This window comes from Ixodes scapularis, unplaced genomic scaffold (genome assembly GCF_016920785.2).
Source record: "Ixodes scapularis isolate PalLabHiFi unplaced genomic scaffold, ASM1692078v2 PGA_scaffold8__174_contigs__length_109621045, whole genome shotgun sequence".
In the NCBI taxonomy this organism is placed as follows: Eukaryota; Metazoa; Arthropoda; class Arachnida; order Ixodida; family Ixodidae; genus Ixodes; species Ixodes scapularis.
In genome coordinates this window covers 104,923,558-104,942,006 of record NW_024609883.1, presented here as the reverse complement: position 1 = coordinate 104,942,006, position 18,449 = coordinate 104,923,558, and the positions used below count along the sequence as shown (strand labels likewise).

General features: G+C 45.6%; 1 protein-coding gene across 2 annotated transcripts in view; it reads right to left on the bottom strand.

Annotated features, from left to right (window-relative positions):
• The window catches only part of LOC8053252 (choline transporter-like protein 1), a 52,933-nt gene extending 45,274 nt beyond the window's left edge, over positions 1–7,659 (bottom strand). For both annotated transcript variants that reach the window (XM_029985146.3, XM_029985147.4), the window contains exon 1: positions 7,350–7,659. The gene's annotated coding sequence lies outside the window, so the exon portion shown is untranslated. The remainder of the gene's footprint in view (positions 1–7,349) is intronic.
• Positions 7,660–18,449: the final 10,790 nt, after the last annotated feature.

Sequence of the window (18,449 nt, the reverse complement as noted above, 5' to 3'; positions counted from 1 at the left end):
CGCTCGTTGGGAGGAGACGCTGCGAGATGCTGATGATACTGAGGAAGGGGAGGCGGCGCTGCCTGGATCCACTGCTGATGACGTTTCGGGGAATGAGGCGCGGGCCTTGTCTTCTTTACTCCGTTTTGGCGCGAGCGCGTGGCTTCGTCATCTGGTTTCGTTTCTTTGCGCGAGGAAAATCATCCGCGAGATCAAACCCCGCGCCAACAGGTTTCACATCGTTGTACACAAATGGCGAATTCAGGTGGTCATTTCCCGGCAAAATATTCTGCCATGTCTTCGGCAAGGGCGATCGCGGGGTCAAAGCGAGACTGGCGAGAGCAAGCCGTTCGGATGGCGCTTTTCAGGCGCGAGACGGCGATCTACCGGCACAGTTTTTGCCCGAGCTCCAAAACGTCGGGCAGTTTGTCTGCCAGACTGTATTCGGTATCGTCACATCCTCATTGGGAAAGGGAACCAAACGAAAGAAGGCTCGCCGACAGCGACGAATAGCGGGTGTGAGTAGCGAACGATGCCATCGAGACAGACACCCATCTGTGCTCCGAGAAAAGCTAGCAAAAACAACCAAGATAAACATAAATAAGGTTTTAAAGGAGGCCAACATTTTTGGAAGAATTTGTCCAGTTTGCATGAGGTCAGTTTGTTCTAAAACAGCGTGTTATAACGCTGCTGAAAAAAAAAAAAAAAAATGGTGTACGGATAGGGATGCAGCTTGACACTCGAACACGCATTGCAATTTCATGGGGGCTGGCGCAACAAAAAATCTGAAAATTCAGAAGAAAAAAACACGTTTAAAGTTTTTGGAACTGCGAAATTAGAGCGCAGCTCTTGAGCAGAGGGGAGGGAACGAACGGAGGGTATACCTCTCCCGCTTGCCTTCCATTTAGTGGAAGACTTTTGCTTAATTTCCCTCTAAATTTTGCGAAAATTTCCCCGCTAAGTTTAGCGCTGAAATTTAGCGAAAATTTTCCCGCTAGATTTAGCGTTAACAAAAACTTCCCCGCTAAACTTAGCGGGGAAATTGACGTCGCGTGAGCTCCACAGCAGTTCAGTTTCCCCGCTAAATTTAGCGGGGGAAACTGAATTGATGATTCAGCTCACACGACGTCAATTTCCCCGCTAAGTTTAGCGGGGAAACTCTCAGGTTCCATAATGCAACGCGCGCGGTTACGCCGACGCCGCTCAACTCAGAAACGGTCACCTCGCTCTAAAATGTAATAATTACAATAATAAAATAGAATATTAAAAAGCGACGATGGCACGCCTCCTTGGGATCCTCGTAAAATGCCGGCAGTTCTTCGGAAATCCAAACAAAATATATTGAAATTTGACGCGTGTGCGGGCAGCACCGCACCGATTTTTTCATCTGCCCTCCCATTAATTTTATAATATAAGATCCTGCAAGTTGTGCGGAATATGGTAATGTTAACATTTCGAGAACTATCGCGAAGCCACTTGTGTTTACAACCACTTCGGAGTCAGAGGTTATGTTATTGACGCGTACAGCGTGCTCATTGTACATACATTAATCGAGGAAAAAGTTAACAAAGCTCACGCGCGACCCAGGAAAACAAAAACTCCAGTTGCCTGCCCCCTGTGTTCGGGTTCGTATACCGGCGTGCAGTCGAGTATCACTATAGAGCGTGGGTCGTGCTGCACAGGCTACATTGCTCATCTACTGCTGGGAGACTCGTTGCCCGTTCAGGCCCAGTCCAAGCTGTATATACATACACAAAACCCTATATTTTTTTTTCTTGTGTTCGGGTAGCAGAAAGTCTGGTAGTGCGCCGGCTGGCGCGTTTTTGGACGCCGGTGCCACCGGCGATTGACCGCCCGAATTCGCCATAAGTAGGAAACAAGCCGATGTTGGGAAAAACGAACGCACGAGCTGATGGAACGTGCAAACTGTCGCGCAGTAAAATATTTTCCACTTTGTTCGTGTCAATGCCACTCGTAGTTGACCTCCTCTTACGTTCACCTCCTCTTACGAGCGTCATTTCGCTGCAGTCATAATACGGGCGAGGTACACTATACTAAAAAGCCATTATGAAATTAAAGGACGCATAAAAATAGTAAGCCGGGTTCATCTTACAACAAACCTGAGAAGTTTGTTTGCCTTCTCAGCATCGTGTTTTGTTGTTTAAGGTGGACATTAATTGCACGTTCACACTACACTACGCTACATTACGAAGATTCTTGAAAGCGTTTCGGTGCATCGTCGAAAAGGCTTTTTTTTCTGGCCACTGCAAAGATGACCGAAATGACGAATGATGGTCACGCAACGAAACGTCGCGGGGCACGGAAACGAAACGACCGTCGGGATGCGTAGCCATTGCTACCTCCGACCGGGGCGCAGTTTACCCTTGCTCTCGCTGCGAACGGCCGTCCACTCAACCACCAGCATCAGTGGTTACCGTTGTTCGACGTCATCGTGTGTCGCAGGTAGAAGGCATGTTACTACACTCCGTTCGCCCCTAAGCTGAAACTGCGCTCGAAACTACGCCCTCGTTGGACCAGTCATCCGCATCTCTTTGGCCACGTCATCACGCTCCCGCCCATACCCACGCGCAGAGAGCCGGGTCACGTGATAAAAGAGAGGCGGCTGATTGGTCCAGCGGGAAGGTAGGTTCCACCGTAGTCTCAGCTTAATGGCGTCAGCCCGCTCGAGCGCAATCATGGTCGGACATCTTGTGACACCCGTTCCAGCTCTGCGTTTTCGCGTGTATCAGCCGGCGTCCCACCCGACCGACGTCGCCTGCTAACAATGACTGGCCCCATTGCTCGCTGCGCACGTTCCGCATAACAAAGTAGTTCGCCGTAAACGGGTCACCGGAAGCGCCGCATAAAAGAACCGGAAGCTGACGGCTCGGGACAGGAACATCTGGGTCGCTGGATTCACCTCGATGAGGTCGAACCTGACCCGACGCGAAGAGATATCGCGATTCGCGAGGCGATAGTGACCACGACACACTTGTGGCCTTCGAGGCAGCTTCTCGGCCCTCGAGAGTCGAGCGTTGACTGCGGGAGTGACGCAACGAGGCGGTCTGCTAAGGGCGCGGCCTTCTCGCTGGATGCGAAGGCCGCCAGACTCGAAGGTGATCGGCGAATGTCGAGTTCCGGGTCGTTGGGACACAGCGCCTGATTCACGGGTTGTGGATTGGGTTCGGCCGCAGTCTCTGCATCGTGCCACGGATCGAAGGGTGTCGATGACTGAGGAAACCTGTTCGTGGCCACTAGTTACTGGGAAAGCCGCAATTGCATAGCTCATACCCGATTCGAATGTTCGCCGCAGAACATATGAATTACATCTGTGAACGCGCCTCAGGTATGTCCGAGGGTCTGCAGACAGTTTGGCCACACGATCGCAGTGCCGTTTCTCTACTCATCTAAGGCAACCACGTCGTCAAGAGAAAACACCTTGACCTTTTTTCGCTTCTTGCGTTCTAAGTAGCCCATATTTTCTTATACATCTATATTGACCTTTTGCCGAATTAACCGAGGTTCAAAAAGAATGCCGGGAACGTAGGTACACGCACTGCGCGTGCTGGCGTCTTCAGCTCTAACTGATCGAAAGCAAAGCTTCAACACAAATGGCACTTCGCACGCACGTTCCACGGACGCTTTATTTTGGTTATTTACTCCGAATATTTTCTATGGAGACTATTTAAGTGCCGATTATGCGAGCTTAAGAATACTTATAAACGGTTGCAGGGTTTTAAAAGGCGATGCGACCATTTTAGTACTTTGCGCGAATACCGCTTAGAACGGATCCCTGACATTAATGACCTATGAAACACGCGTTCGTTTTTCACCCCACGCAATAGAAGTCCCAGAAAAAAATGAAAGAAAAACGAGCAGCGTTCACCCAAGTTCACCCCCTTAACTCGCAGCGAGAACAAGCGGCCACGTGATCTGGAACCGATTATATGCCGCCAGTGTTCACCGCAGCTACACGCTCGGGTTGGCAGAGCACAGGACACGCGCTCAGTTCCAGACATTACCATGGTTCGGCTATTGTCGTCATTGAGCGAATGGACACGGCCCACTACCCGAATGCTTGTCGAGCTATGGTCTATCATGAGCCGAAATCAAATGTCACGGAATGCTGGGCCCAATTTATGAACCGCATTCAAATATTGTCACTGGGGGGTACTGCGACCGCCCAGCTACGTCATCAAGATGAAGAAGTTGAGAGAGAGAGAAAAAGACAGAAAAACGACGCGCTCTTTTTTTGTTTTTGAAGGGGCAACGCAACAAATGAGTTTCTTGGTCAATGGCGTTGCGTGCGACTGCACTTAGGTCTCCTACTGCCAGTAAACTAGTGTAGAGTGAAACACTTTCCAAGCGAATATCCTTGCAGAGTCCCTTCAAAGACTGGCGCCATCTATTTGCTAGCCATAAAACACTTAACATTTCCGTACATTTTTTTTTTTTGGTTCGCGAAATTTTTGCACCGTTATAAACGACTACTGTAAAACCCTTAATGTTCGCGAGCCCTTAATATTCGCGAATATCGCGAATTGAAAAATTCGCGAAACTTAAAGGCACGCGAAAATTTTGGTCTTCAAGAATTTCAATGCAAATCTCTGGAATTCGCGAACTTTAGTGGCCGCGATATGTCCTCTGTGACCGATTCGCGAAAAATAGGGGCCCCGAAAATAAAGGGTTTTACAGTATTTCTCGTTATAGTACGGCCATTCGATCTCGCAAATAGTGCGAAACCTTGACTCTAGTGAACTGCAGTTTCAAGGTCACCTCACAGATGGCGTGAGCGTGCCAGCATGTTCTCTGGTCGATCGCAAGAACTCGGTCTCAAGCAAACGAGAGTGTACGAACGGACCTGCACGACGACCGCTGGTAACTGCTTCCGACGCCTCTATGAAGAGGTCCGCGCAGTGCCTCTTACTGGAACGCAACGGGTCATAATGCAGTCGGTCACCGCTAGGCGCAAATGTCTGCACCAGACTAAAGTGTGCTGGCAAGCTGCTACGACGCATTCCTAGCTGAAGAAACCCGAAACAAAGGGAGCAAGAAGATTGTATAGAAAGAGGGACACATGTCTCATCGTCTCTTTCCCAAATTTGTCTCGGGTTTCAATTATGAAAGTGAAGCTTCCGTGTCTTGGTTTCTTGTTGTTTGGTGCTACATCCAGTTTGTTCAACCTCTTCACCTTTACGCGACTGCGTTCCTATTGTCTCGGGAACTCGTCTTCGGTTAATTTCAAAAATGAGCTCGATCGATTCCTTCAATTCGTGGAGAGGAAGCACACGTGCGGGACAAGCAAAACTCGGTGAGACGACACTGCTTTCGAAACGAGAGGCGTTTTTGCTGGACGGCCATTACTAAACGAAGTCCGTGCCTCTAGATTATGATGCGAGCCTTTTATTTTGTTAGCCTGACGACACCGTACGAGAAGAAGGAGCATGAAAAGCTACTAGGAAACATGCTCGCAGGTGGAGCACGCCACTGCCGAAGTATCGACTTGGCCGACTGGAGCAAGAATATTCGGGTGGGTGAACAATCAATGCCAGGCTCAAAATAACCCGAGCTACGGCAAACCTTAAGAACCGCGTTGCTTCGATTTTCTAAAAAATAACATTAAAGGCAGTTTCAACACGTTATAAGGAACGTGCTTTGCGATGCAAGAAAGCTCAGGAAGCTATGGTGTTTCAATTTCCAAAATGCCAACAGGAGGCGTTTATTTTGTGTGTGTGTGTGTGTGTGTGTCGCAAATGGGGTTTTTACAAGGAAAAAAGCAATCAACAAAAAATTTTAGTGTCCCTCTTTTGTCGAATATTAACTACGAAGATAGTGGCTAGTGACTTTTCAGTGAGGACAAATCGTCTTCCTGACGCTACGCGCGATCGAAGTGCACGCACGCCAAAGCTGTTCGCCCGAAGCCCAAGCTGCGAGTTCGACAGAATTGTAACAGAGTTGCGCTTCACTGCTTCGACACATTTAGGCTATGTGGCCTCGGAAACTTCCTCCCGATTTTCATTGCTATGTGCGAAGCCACCGGTATTATACCTCTTGGCCTGTCTCGCTGCTTTCTGACGCTGTCAGATCCCTCTCGTCCGCGTAGCTGTATCAACTCTAAGATAATACCATCCAGAAATATCTGTTCTGAACTGCGAATTCAAAATTTCATTCGGGATCCGTTTGAAGACAACAGAAATTGGACAGGCCCACAGCGATGTAACCAACAAATCATTATTATCTAGTTTACGTTTTTAAACTTTCCCTGGCATATCGGCAAATATTCTAATAGGATCCGGTTCACAAAAAACCGCGAGACGAGGGGAAAAAACGAGGCGAGGACATACACAGCCTAAAAGACTTGGTTGTTTGACCTGTCTTCGTTTTCCCCTGTCTCGGGGTTTTCTCGGCATGACTGTGCACCACCTCTCCTGTGCATGAACTCTCATTTCAGTGACACGCAAGATATCACACGTAGACGAGGCAATGCGAAGGCTGCAGCCTCATTTCACATTTTGCAGAGTTAAATAAATAATCCAGGGACCAGTTAAATAATTGTGAGCTGATATTTGTCTCCCAGCAACCGCCGAAACACATTTAATGCGTTCAGATGTACACATACTCTGCATGGTTGGTCGCACACTTCGCCGAAATCACAAGTATGCATCGAACCAATTCTTGTTGGTTATTGGAGTGCTAGATCGGAGAGTATAATTGCTCTTCTAACCACTCTTTATCACGTGCTGCTTTAAAGCTCCCTACCACCTCCAGTTTATAGTATAGCAACCCAACACCCAGATGTAACAGAGCCAATATATATATATATATAAAAAACCAGGACAAACTTTTGAAGCACTGTGTTTAGTTATCCAAAAGCAGATTGACTCGAAATAATTGCTGTTCTGATCGCCCAAACACGCCTGAAAAGTCAAACACATGAGTAACGCTCAAGTTCAGACATTCGTCTCGGAACAAAGCAGCTCACGAATAAGCAAACAAAGACAACCAGCAACCACGAACAAAGGTTCCAACGAGCCCTTCTTTAGCCCTTTTGTCCCTTCAATGAGTTCGTAGCACCGGAAGCTTATATTATGTGTTATACTCCGAGATAATTACGATACAACAAAGAAACCCCTGCCGTGTTGACACGGGACAAACACGAAACATAAAATGCGCAAGAACAAAGAACTTACCGTCAGTGTCAACAATAAACTCGTTCAATAGAATCCGAGCAACACTTTTAAGTTTAAATGAACTAGCGCGAAAGTTTTCACAAATGATGAAGATACTACATAACGTTGTTTTTAGGGAAAAAAAAAAAAAAAAAAAAAAAAAAAAAAGCGATCTAAGCAAGATGAATCACAAAATCTCACCTGTATTTGCTGGAAAACCACCTCGCAGAGAAAGCAGGCGACAGCAGACAACGGTCCCACCGAGCCGTCTGCTCGCGCTCACCGAACGGAGCAGACGACGCCGGAGCGCGCGCACACACGGGCGCTCGGCAAACAAAATGGCTTTTTTTTTTTTTTTTTCGCTCTCGTTCTCACCGCGTAACGCTTTCTTCTTCTTCCGTTCTCCCTCGAATCTAAATCGCATTCCCGTGATCCAGAACGAGGCGGAAAAGAAGTATGAAGCAAGCCAACGTAGAGACTGAGGGACTTCGCGCGGGGACCGACCTTGGTTGTTGCAGAGCCGAAAACGAAACTAAGAAAATCGTCTAGTTCCGGCTTTCGCCGCGGGAAAGTGGGAAGCGCTACGTTCGCTTTTTGCGTGCGTGCGTAGAGAGCCTAGATTTCAGAGAGAGAGAGAGAGAGAGAGCAACTAAAACGGTATGTGGAGAGGATTTGCAATTTAATGGTGGACTGGCCGGCAGTTCACGCCGACGGGACACGCGACAACGCCTTCACGCGACAACAGATGCGATGCGTTGTTGCGTGAAGAGGGACCAACGCTTAGTCTCCTCCTTGTAGCCCGTAAACCATGTGACCCTGATCGAGCCTTGGAAGCACTCCGTGACCTAGGCGCACTATGTGTGTGTGCCGTGTGTTCCGCGCACGGAGAATCGGTCTGCTTCTGAGGTGGCGCAGGCAACCGAAATCGATGAGCCGTCAATTCCGACTGTTTATTCAGCGACGTTGGAGCCGCGCATTTTCTCGTCCACTTTGTTGTCGCAATAACGACCAGTAGGCAATTCGTAAAGCGTGACGCAAACTGTTGGAAAGAGACGAACGATTCCTTTTCCTCTTAATCTCGAAATCGATACCTTCGTTTCAATAATCATCTTATTATTTTCATTATATTATTTTTTTTCTGGTCCGAATGTTTTCCCTACATAGCTGCTCATTTTGTTGTGAGTTATGACAACTGCATAAATGGTACAAACTAAGAATCTAGTTAAAGTACTTCTTTACAAGCTTTCATTGAGCTAGTTGATACATACTGGCGATGGGTCAGCTTGAACTTTCAGAACCAGACGTAGAAAGCACTGGACAAGACAGAACAGCTATTTTGCATTGTTCCGTCGACGTCTGTTCCTGTATTGTTCAAGCTGACCCACTACCAAAGTATTTTCAAACCGTGAGTTGAGGATCTTTTTCAGTGCAGTTTATCTTCGAGTGTGACATTTCAAAAGCAAACTCTAACCCCCGCCGTTCCCGTAAAACGCCTCACACGTTCCACTTTGGCAGAGCAAACGCTGGGAAGGAGGCGCTCGAGTCCATCCTCGACTCCTCTCTAAAGTTCGCTCTGCTGAAGGGGAGAGTGGAGTGCTTTGCGGAACAAATCTTACGTAATTGCCACGTGCTCACAATCAGAAGACAGCTGGCACGGCAAAGTTACACCTTTTAGATCTAAAAAACGGATTCTCTCGTGACTCCATGGCTGGGGCGAGTTTACAAATATAGGATAACCTAATCACGACACGGGTGTCGCGATTGTATACAAAATCAATGACCCAGGTAAAGCGAAAATCCACAATAACGAAAAATTTACACAATTGATTTCGGAACAGTGAATAGTCACAACGATGAATCGTACGAATGTTAACCACACTCAAAAATTATGTTACTCTTTACATTGGCTTTAGAGGAAGTAAAGCATACAGGTAGAGAAAGAGGCCGGGTGTTTCAGCTCATACTGTCTGCGGGAGTACATCCTTCAATTGTATCACTAGAAGGTTCGTGCTCATTTGTTGCCATTTTGCGTGACCGACAGGTTTTCACCGCAGTTCAATTATACCTCGCGTTATCCCAATGTTAAGAATGACCGAGAGAAATTGAAATTACATTACGTTTGCCTCTAAAACGTCTAATCATTAAGTTAGAAGAACTTTACCATTCTCTCCGTAGAATTTATTATCCAGTTAGTCTGTAACCACACTAATGAAACGATTTAGAAACGGGAATCTGTTTAGCTCTATTATCTCTCAATTTGTCAAATAGGGCGCAGTATGAACAAAGGCCCATTGGAACTTTCTCCAATAACGAGAGACGGTTCTACAAATGCAGGGCAGTCCAACTTGCCCGTCAGAATGCATTGGCCTTCAGAATGCATTGTACCCAAACATGAATGGCCAAAGAAGGCGCGCGCAAAGATCGGTGCTGAATCTGTTGGTCGGCCGGAACTTTGCCCCGCAAAAATGGCGACAGCGGGAAGCAAGGCCATGGGAGGGGGTGCACGTTTGGGCAGTAGCTTACTGGAGAAAGGTTTAATCTCACCCGCGATATCGCATGCACTCGAAACAAAATTTGATTGCGCCACGATGTTTCGACGCCCGCCGAGCGCAGGTGCCCTTCGGGCTTAATTCTTGGAAAACCTGTATCTCACTAATAAAACTATTCTATTCTATACGTATGCCGAAATCGAAGGTCAGCGCTATTGGAGTGATGCCCTCCTTCCGATTTTCCTCCATCGTACAATGGCGGGAAAGTTAACGAGCCGGACGGTTGAGACACACAGCCTTGAACGCTTCAAATTGCCGTCCCCGGCAGAACACAATGGGACGGCTCGTGCTGGCCGGCTCCGCCGTTTCGTTCGTACATTTTATGTATATAGCGAGTTGCGACGCCCGCGTGCCCCTCGCTGTTCCGTAAGCGCGGGAGCAAGGACAAGCGTGAAATGGGCAGCTGTAGCAACCCGAGAAAGGCCATTGGCAAACGGACACTGCGTGGTGTCCCAGCTGGCACGATCTGGGAAACTATTACGTTCTTGTGGTACAACTTTCGCGCTTGTTGCTGCCAGGAGATACGCCTGTTGACGACTTGCGCGGCTTTTTCACGAACTCGCTCGAACGGTTGCTCGCTTTGACCAGCAGGGGCCGTTAAAGTCGGATAGACCGCGAGTGAAGAATGCCGCACATGAACGCTACCCCGTGTAGTACCCGCCACCGCGTCAAGTCACTCCGTGGATCTATACGAGGAACGGCAGTAGCCACGATGACGTCAATGCGACGTTTTCAAAATGGCTGCGCCATGGATCGCAGTGGCCGCCATTGTGGTGACCTTCCAGCCGAGTGCGCATGTATCCTTCTGGAGCATGCATTTCGTACCCCAACTTTTGCTGGCGAGAATAAGTAGCAACGACTGCCAGTATTGTGTGATGACGTCACGGACGTGCAGATTTCGTGTTCGCGCGCAGCTAATTGACAGCCAGGCGGAAATTCAATTTTGAGCTTCTATTCCATCGGGTTTCTCCAAGGATATACGCGTTGGACGCCCGAGAGAGAATTTTTCCAACCGGGCGTAATGTATAGATTCACGGGGTCATTGTGTCGTCTTCGTCCGTTTTCGAGGCTCATTGTTCGGAAACGGGCGCGTTTTCTCACTGAACGCTACGCGAGCGCACGAACCTGTTTGGCGATCATGCGATCCGCATGCGCAGTCGGTGCTTCCGGACGTCACGTCACAGTGTGCGCACCGTTTCCGAAACAAACATTCTTCGATAAAGATTTTTTTTCCTTGTCAGGGGAGGGAAGCAAAGATTGTATCTGACGACGGTTTTCCCGACATTTTTCTATATAAAACAACAACGCCCATAAACAGCAAAAAAAAAAAAAAAAAAGTTAGATATTTGAAGCACGTGTGAAGCGAACATAGGCTTCGAGCATGCGTGGGGCGTGACAGAAGGCTTAAGCGCACGTTCAAGTGCATGAGATAAGCCCACAAGATGGATTATTAGACTCAAATACCGATTAAGTAAACATACAACGGACGATTTCATTAAAAAAAAAAAAAAAAAAAAAGGAATGAATTTTGGACGGGAAAAGAAAAAAGCTTTTTCGACGTGCAAAGTCGTCGACAGTTCAATAATAATAACTTTATTCACCATATCGCATATGGTGGGAGCTGGAGAAAAAAGCTGACAATGCAGCTTGATGGGTCTCCAGCCCCCTCAACAGGTACACAGCGGGGCCAAGTTACATACAAGCAAGAAAAAAAAAAAAAAGCAACAGCAAAATAAACAGAAACAACCACAAAACGCTGTTATGGTAAAACAAAAAGAAGATAACTAACAAACCGTCAACTACAAAAAAAAAAAAAAATCGCATTAAGATTAGACAACTGATAAACAACATATTTATATAAAAAGTAGATAGTCACGTAACTCACGCGGGCTAGAAGATAACATATCAACATTCGAATTCAGGAAAGTGTTTAGTAACGTTGGAAGTGTAATTCTAATCATCTGAAGACCGTAATCTGTACGCGATGTATCAACCATCCAGAAACCTGAGTGGCGAGTAGAATGTGTAAGCTGTCTTTTCCTAAGGGATGCCAAGCTTAGCAGGAAGCTATCTCTCACAGAATATTCTTGTTTAGACTTCATGATAAGCCTGTATTCATATTGTTGATGTATTTTAAGTACCCCGAGTTTTTAAAAATTTGGTCCGTGTGAAAAAGATAAGGACGTCACACACGAGTCTTAACGCTCTCTTTTGCCGTATGAATATTCTATGTAAATTTGTTTTAGTAGTGGTACCCCATACCAAATGACAATAGTTCAAATGAGATACAAATAGTGTGTTATACAGAAGTAGTTTAACACTTGATGGAAGAATTAGACGGTGTCGATGTATCAAACTAATTATACAAGCAAGTTTTGAAATAACGTAATCTAAGTGCGCTGTCGAAGACGGGCGGCGGAGAAAAGCTCACCGGAGAAAAGCTCACCGGAGAAAAACTCACCGGAGATAAGCTCACCGGAGAAAAGCTCACCGAAAAACTGGCAGATACAGAGAAAAGCTCACCGGCGTTTGAGCGAATGTGGAAAAGAGCTCACCGATTTTTTTATTTTTTTTTAACTTAGCGGATTCTGCGTCAAACGTTGCAATTTCACGTAGTTCGAATTCGTCACTTCATTAAAAATATGTCCACTTTTTGCAATATTCTTGAAGTTCATTGGGCATATTTACTAATTCATCAGAAATTAGTAATCACCCATTCTGTATATTAATGAAGCCGCAAGTATAAAATCAGAACATCATACGCCGGTAAAAAAGACAACAATTTATCGACAGCTGCCAGAGTGCCGTCGGTAGCTCTGTCAAATAAAAAGGTTTGTTCTTTGCGAGCTAATATGAATAGCGGTGTGTAAACCGTTTCAGTTTCAAATATTGTTTAGTGCCTAATAGATAAGTAGGTGTTTGTTAATGTAATCAGTGTCGGCTACGCTGTTTTCTTTCTGGTAATTTCACTAACAAAACTTTAGTTGCGAGAACAGATTCGTCCTGTCGTGTTTGTTGTTTTCACTTCGTTGTCGTTTGAGCGGTTTTCATCATGTATAACGTTTACCAACTCGCCCCATTCGCTACCTTACAGAAGACTACTTCTTATATAAGTAACGAGTTACAACTGTGCCAGTGTGCAGCTCTGAAGGTCATGGGTGGCTCGCCGTAGAAAGGCACTATCACACAAAGGTAACGTGTGGAAACACTAGCACGAGGCTAGAAAACGTGCTTCTCCGTGAAAGAAAAAAATTTCGATATCGTACTCACTGTTTTGTCCTATTTTCAAAGGTCAACAAAAGCTTCAAAGAGAATTTCAGGCACCGCGTTGTTGCGCATGCAGTTTCGAATTTTCGGCGTTTACAGTTTTGATTTCTAGGTTTTAGGCAGACATTATTAAGTTTTCGAACTTTGTCCTCTTCTTCAAGCTCATAAAGTTTTGAGTTGGGCTTTCGTTGCGTACAGAGTAAGCCACAGAAAACACTCACCCGCAATTATTAATTAGGGAAAAAAATACACCCAATAAGCTTAACAAATATTACAAAAAAGGACATTTTCGTTTTTACGAAGCTGACGAATTTTAATGATAATATATTGATGTATGTTACGCACGATCCAGCAGCCTCCATATAAAAAGAAGAAAAATCGTCGAGCTTTTCTCCGCATACGTTTAATGGCCGGTGAGCTTTTCTCCGCATCCACCGGTTTCGTGGTGAGCTTATCTCCGGTGAGCTTATCTCCGGTGAGCTTTTCTCCGGTGAGCTTTTCTCCGGTGAGCTTTTCTCCGGTGAGCTTTTCTCCGGGATTCGTCCAAGACATGTTGTTTGAAAACAACACGCCCAATGTCTTGAACGTGTTGACCATTTCAATGGGGGACGAGTACAGAACGATGTCGCTCGAAAGAGTAATTTTCCTGTTTTTGGGACTAAAAAGCATAGCTTTAGTTTTGTCTTTTTTTATTCTTAGATTATTTGATGTAGACCAAGCCTCCAGACTCCTCAAGATGTCGTTTGAATATTGGTTGAGCCTGGTTAAAACTGACAACAAAAAAAGTAACTGGTTCCAGCGTAATATGCGAAGGTAAATGTTAAAAATGGTACACGCGTTGATTCTGATGGCATCTGAGAGTACGCCCACACTAATCCGGCATATTCGAATTTCAGCTGCATTTTTTTTTCAGAGCTGCCTCGTTTCGATCAATATTCAAAGTGCGGTCACTCACTGCACAAAAAGCGGCGACGGCAGCGTTCAAAGTATCCGCTCCATTCTTCCTAACGATCAGTGGTCTACGGGATCGTGAAAAGAGCGAGAGAAAAGCGAATTTGATTAACGGCGCGGTCAATTTAGTGCCAACGTTCGATGTCTCCAGGGCCATGGAACATTTCTTGTTCTATTCCACAGCAAACGCTTTTTTTTTCCTTTTTTTTTTTTTTTTCTCGCGTATCTGAATTTTCGAAACACTTCCAATGTCATTGTGAAATGACATGTATGTAAACTTAATTTTCATCGGGGGAATTGACACCGAACGAAATAGCTTTACTCTCATACAGAGGGAAATAATCCTCTTCGGAAAATCCCAGGAGACCTTGCGGTTATTCCAAATTGACTGATTCATAAACACCGTTTCATAATCATTTTACGTACTTTGTAGTGCGATTGACAACTGTTTAACTCATAGCTCGGTAAATTCTTAAACAGAGCCTGGCTGTTCTTGAGCACACACACACAAAGAAAGTCCAATTGAAATGTATTTATTAATTCATTATTTCATTTGTCTATTCTTCTTATTAATGAAATTTAATTTAATTTCACTACCCCAAAGGCACTTTATTTAGTGTAACCTTATGACTCGCGTACACAGTATCACACCCTAAATACGCAAATCCACCTAAAAAAAAAAAAAAAAAGAAACACGTGAAAAATACACGCATCGCAATAAAGGAATACAAAAACAAATTTGAAAGTAAACATCTTCGACAGAAATCTGTCTGGTTTGGGGAACAATTCGAAAAAAAGAAAACTCAAACCAAAAGTTTAGAAACAAAGAGTTCCCAACGTTTCGGGGTCGACTTGACTCCTTCTTCAGGGGTGACTAAAAATGGAATGGGACAGCGCGAGCTTCGACCTCTCCTTCCTCTTCTACCGAGGTGATGTTTTCTGAACGTGACGCAGGCCATGGACGTAAATAAATGGTAAGGCCTCGAGGGACCTGTTAATGTTCCCCGGTGTATTCTGGATGTGCCACGACTCCAAGAACAGGCGTCTTCGAATATGTGGCTCCGTGTCTATCACGCGTGCGTTTCCGAAGTCGATCCGATGATCAAACACCTCGCAATGTTCCGCGACGGCGCTACGCTCGCGATCGAAATTGCGCACATCGTTCTGGTGCTGGCGCATGCGTTCGGGAAAAGATTTAGTTTCACCGATGTAGGCGGCGGGGCACTCGGCACACGGTATCTTATAGTTATAGACCACGCCCTGTGCTTTCTCTTTTGGGAGGCGATCTTTCGGCCTTGGCATGAGCCGTCCTAATGTTGACACTGGCTTGTGCGCCACTTGGATCCCTTCTTTTCGGAGCACGCGCGCCAGTGTCTCGCTCGTCCCTTTTACATGGGGGACGCCGATGCGCGCGATGGGGCGGGGCTGTGTGTCACCCGACGATCCAAGGTTATTACGCGTGCAGCACTGTCGACGGGCAACGCGTTGGACAAAACTCCTTGAATAACCGTTTTTTTGGAGGTCAGCAAGTATGGTCTGTTTCTCCTTTCTTCTGTCCCTTTCCGACGAGGAGATGGTTGTTGCTCGAGACAAGAGAGTAGAGACCACCGACGTCTTGTGACTCGTTGGGTGGTTCGAGTCATAATCAAGGTAGCGTCCGGTGTGTGCTGGCTTCCTGTAAACCGTGAACCCCAGCTTGTCTCCTTGCCTTTTCACCAGAGCATCGAGGAACGGCAAGACTCCATCTCTCTCGTATTCTACAGTGAACTGGAAGGCCGGTTCTATGGAATTCAGGTGTACGAGGAAGGGGTTCACCTCTGATTTCTTCACGATGCAAAAGCAAAAACAAATTTGAGAGAATATTAATATTAAGGCAAAAATAAAAATGCGTTAAAAAGGCGCAAATTTATACGTTCCAACAATTTAACGAGTGTACGCAAAGGCTTTGCAAGCAGTGACAAATAGCCAATTGTTTATTTGTCAGTGCATGCTTATGACCATGTCGGTTTGTTTAGACTTCTTAAGTTTAGAAACGATGGCCAAGCAGTTGTATCTAAAACACGCAATTGTGCGTTGCATTCTTTAAAATGTAAAAAAACGCGTTTTTCTTTTTACTATTAGGATTTGTAAAACAGGTTTCAGACTGCTTACACCATCACACAAAAGACAGTCTGCAAACATACTTCGAACGCAAGTCACCACGAGATCTGTGCTTCGAATGCTCCATGGCAATCAGTTCAAGGAGGAAACTTGGCACGCGGCATTCAAACCCCGGATATCGCGGTGACTGATGTCTGCAAACTGTATGATGTACACGCAGTGTGAACTCGCTCAAAACTGACAATGAGCGAGCAAATAGGCTTCCGTTTCCGCATGTCTGCAACGTGAAAAGCAGCTTCCCAGTCTACATTACAATGGTTCAATCTGAAAGTTCGAGTAAAAACGTTTTCACTAGCTCTTAACTGTGCTAAACAAAAATTTAAAAACCAAATACTTCCTCAGTTTTCGACTTCAACAACCTAAAAAAAAAGAAAAAGAAAATCTTAACGGCACATTGAATATTGGTTGAGCCTGATCTATCCGCAGAAACAACTTGTAGTTTCGGCACAATACAAACTAAAAGATATTTAAAAAAATACGTAACACGAACATACATGCGAAAAACTTCAAAAGCAGCAGGCTAGTTGCATGTAAAAAGTATATCAGCCTTTGTTCTTATTGTGTAAATACATGAACAAAACATAATAGTAAGGGTAAAGGACCTATTATTATTTTTCTTTTTTCACTTTTAAGCACGGGTGAAAAAAATAGTATTCGCAGAGCACCATTCGCAGCTACTATTCGTGTTACTGTAGCCGATTCAGATTATAAAATAGAAATTGAATAGAAATAAATCGAACGTGCGTTTATTTTCTTATTGCATCAAAAATAAATTAGCAAAATGTGCGCTATTATTTGCATTACAAAAACAACGAGATAAATTAACGACAAGCGGTGTGCTGTTTGTTGATGCTGCTAGCTGTTTGTTCCGTCTGTTTCCATTCACATATCCACCATTGAATCCTGTATTTTATATATCTAATTTTCATCGCAGTTTTTTTTTTCTTCATATATTTCTTTTATGCGAACTGTAAGGAACCATTAGATTTTTGTAGTCCTTGGTACTGACTCTTTTTTAGAACCCTGTTCGAAAAGTGAAAGGAACGAATAAAAACAAAACAAAAATATTATTAGAGCTTGATTTAGGAAAAACACAGATCCTCCTCTTCCAAATGTGTCGCCCATCTGCAGAACACCCCAGAAAGACTGGTCCGCATCTTGTAAGGAGAACACGAGAATCGAGAACACCCCCAAAGTAGGAGTTCACTTCAACGGCGTCTCTGCAACGTCTCAAAAAAAAAAAAAAATAAAGTTTAGGTTTGTGTTATATTGTTCACACATCATAGAAAAGACAGTGTTCGCTGCAGGCATGATGGCAGAAGTATGCACGCCCGGGTCCAAGCATGTTTGCTTCTTACAGATGGATGCAGATGGATGCATGTATGGAAACAGTTTGTGCATGATCAACGTGACGTCACACGAGGAAGAAACTTGGACAGTGTCTTTTGTGTGCTGTATGCGCAGTGTGAGCGCGGACTTTAAAGACCACCAACCACCGGTAATGATCTGCGCTCGGGGCGTTCGGGCGACCGCACGGCGGAACCGAAGCGTCGGGGTCGACAACCCTGAAATCGGCTTTCCCCCACTCTTTAGTCACGTCGCCGGCACGTGGAAACGGCAGGCGACAGCGTTGAGGCTGTCCGCCTAAACCTTACGATGGAGCGGAGCGGACGCTACGATCTACTCTCAGCCAATCCAATGGCTCGTGAGGGTCACGTGACATCTATAAACAAACGCAACGACCCGCGGGTATCACGTGATACTTTCGGAACGCGGGATTGACTGGGATGGCTGGTAGCGTCCGTTGCGGTCCACCGAAAGCTAGCTGAAATGCGGTATAATGACGCGGCCGCTCTTGCCCAACGCTGCTGAGAGAGAGGAAGGGAAACGAGGAACAAAAAAGGGAAGAGGAGAACATAATGATTCTCTTCCGGGAAACAAGAACGCGTCATTTCCGGCGTGACGTCACCATGACGTTGACGACGCTCCACTTCCCAAAATTGTTGACAGCCGGATTGAAAAAAACAGCGCAAACAAAACGACGGACCAGTAACTGAAATTTAATAAGAAAAACATGAAGGCCGCGAGAAAACCCGAACAATCCACCACACCCACGTCACCGCACACCAGTACCAAATTTCAGTTATTAAATTTCAGTTGTAAGTCGTTTGCGTTGTTTTTTTTTTTTTTTTTTTTCAATCGGATGCATCACCAGCTCACCCAGATTTCTACGCTTTTACTGTTGACAGCCGAAATGTATACTATCACCTGCACCGCGCCTCACTCGCGTCTCGATGACACGGCGTCTTTGGCCACATCGCATTAAATAGCCGTGACTGTTCGTATGTATCGGCGTGGACGTCATAAAGACGCG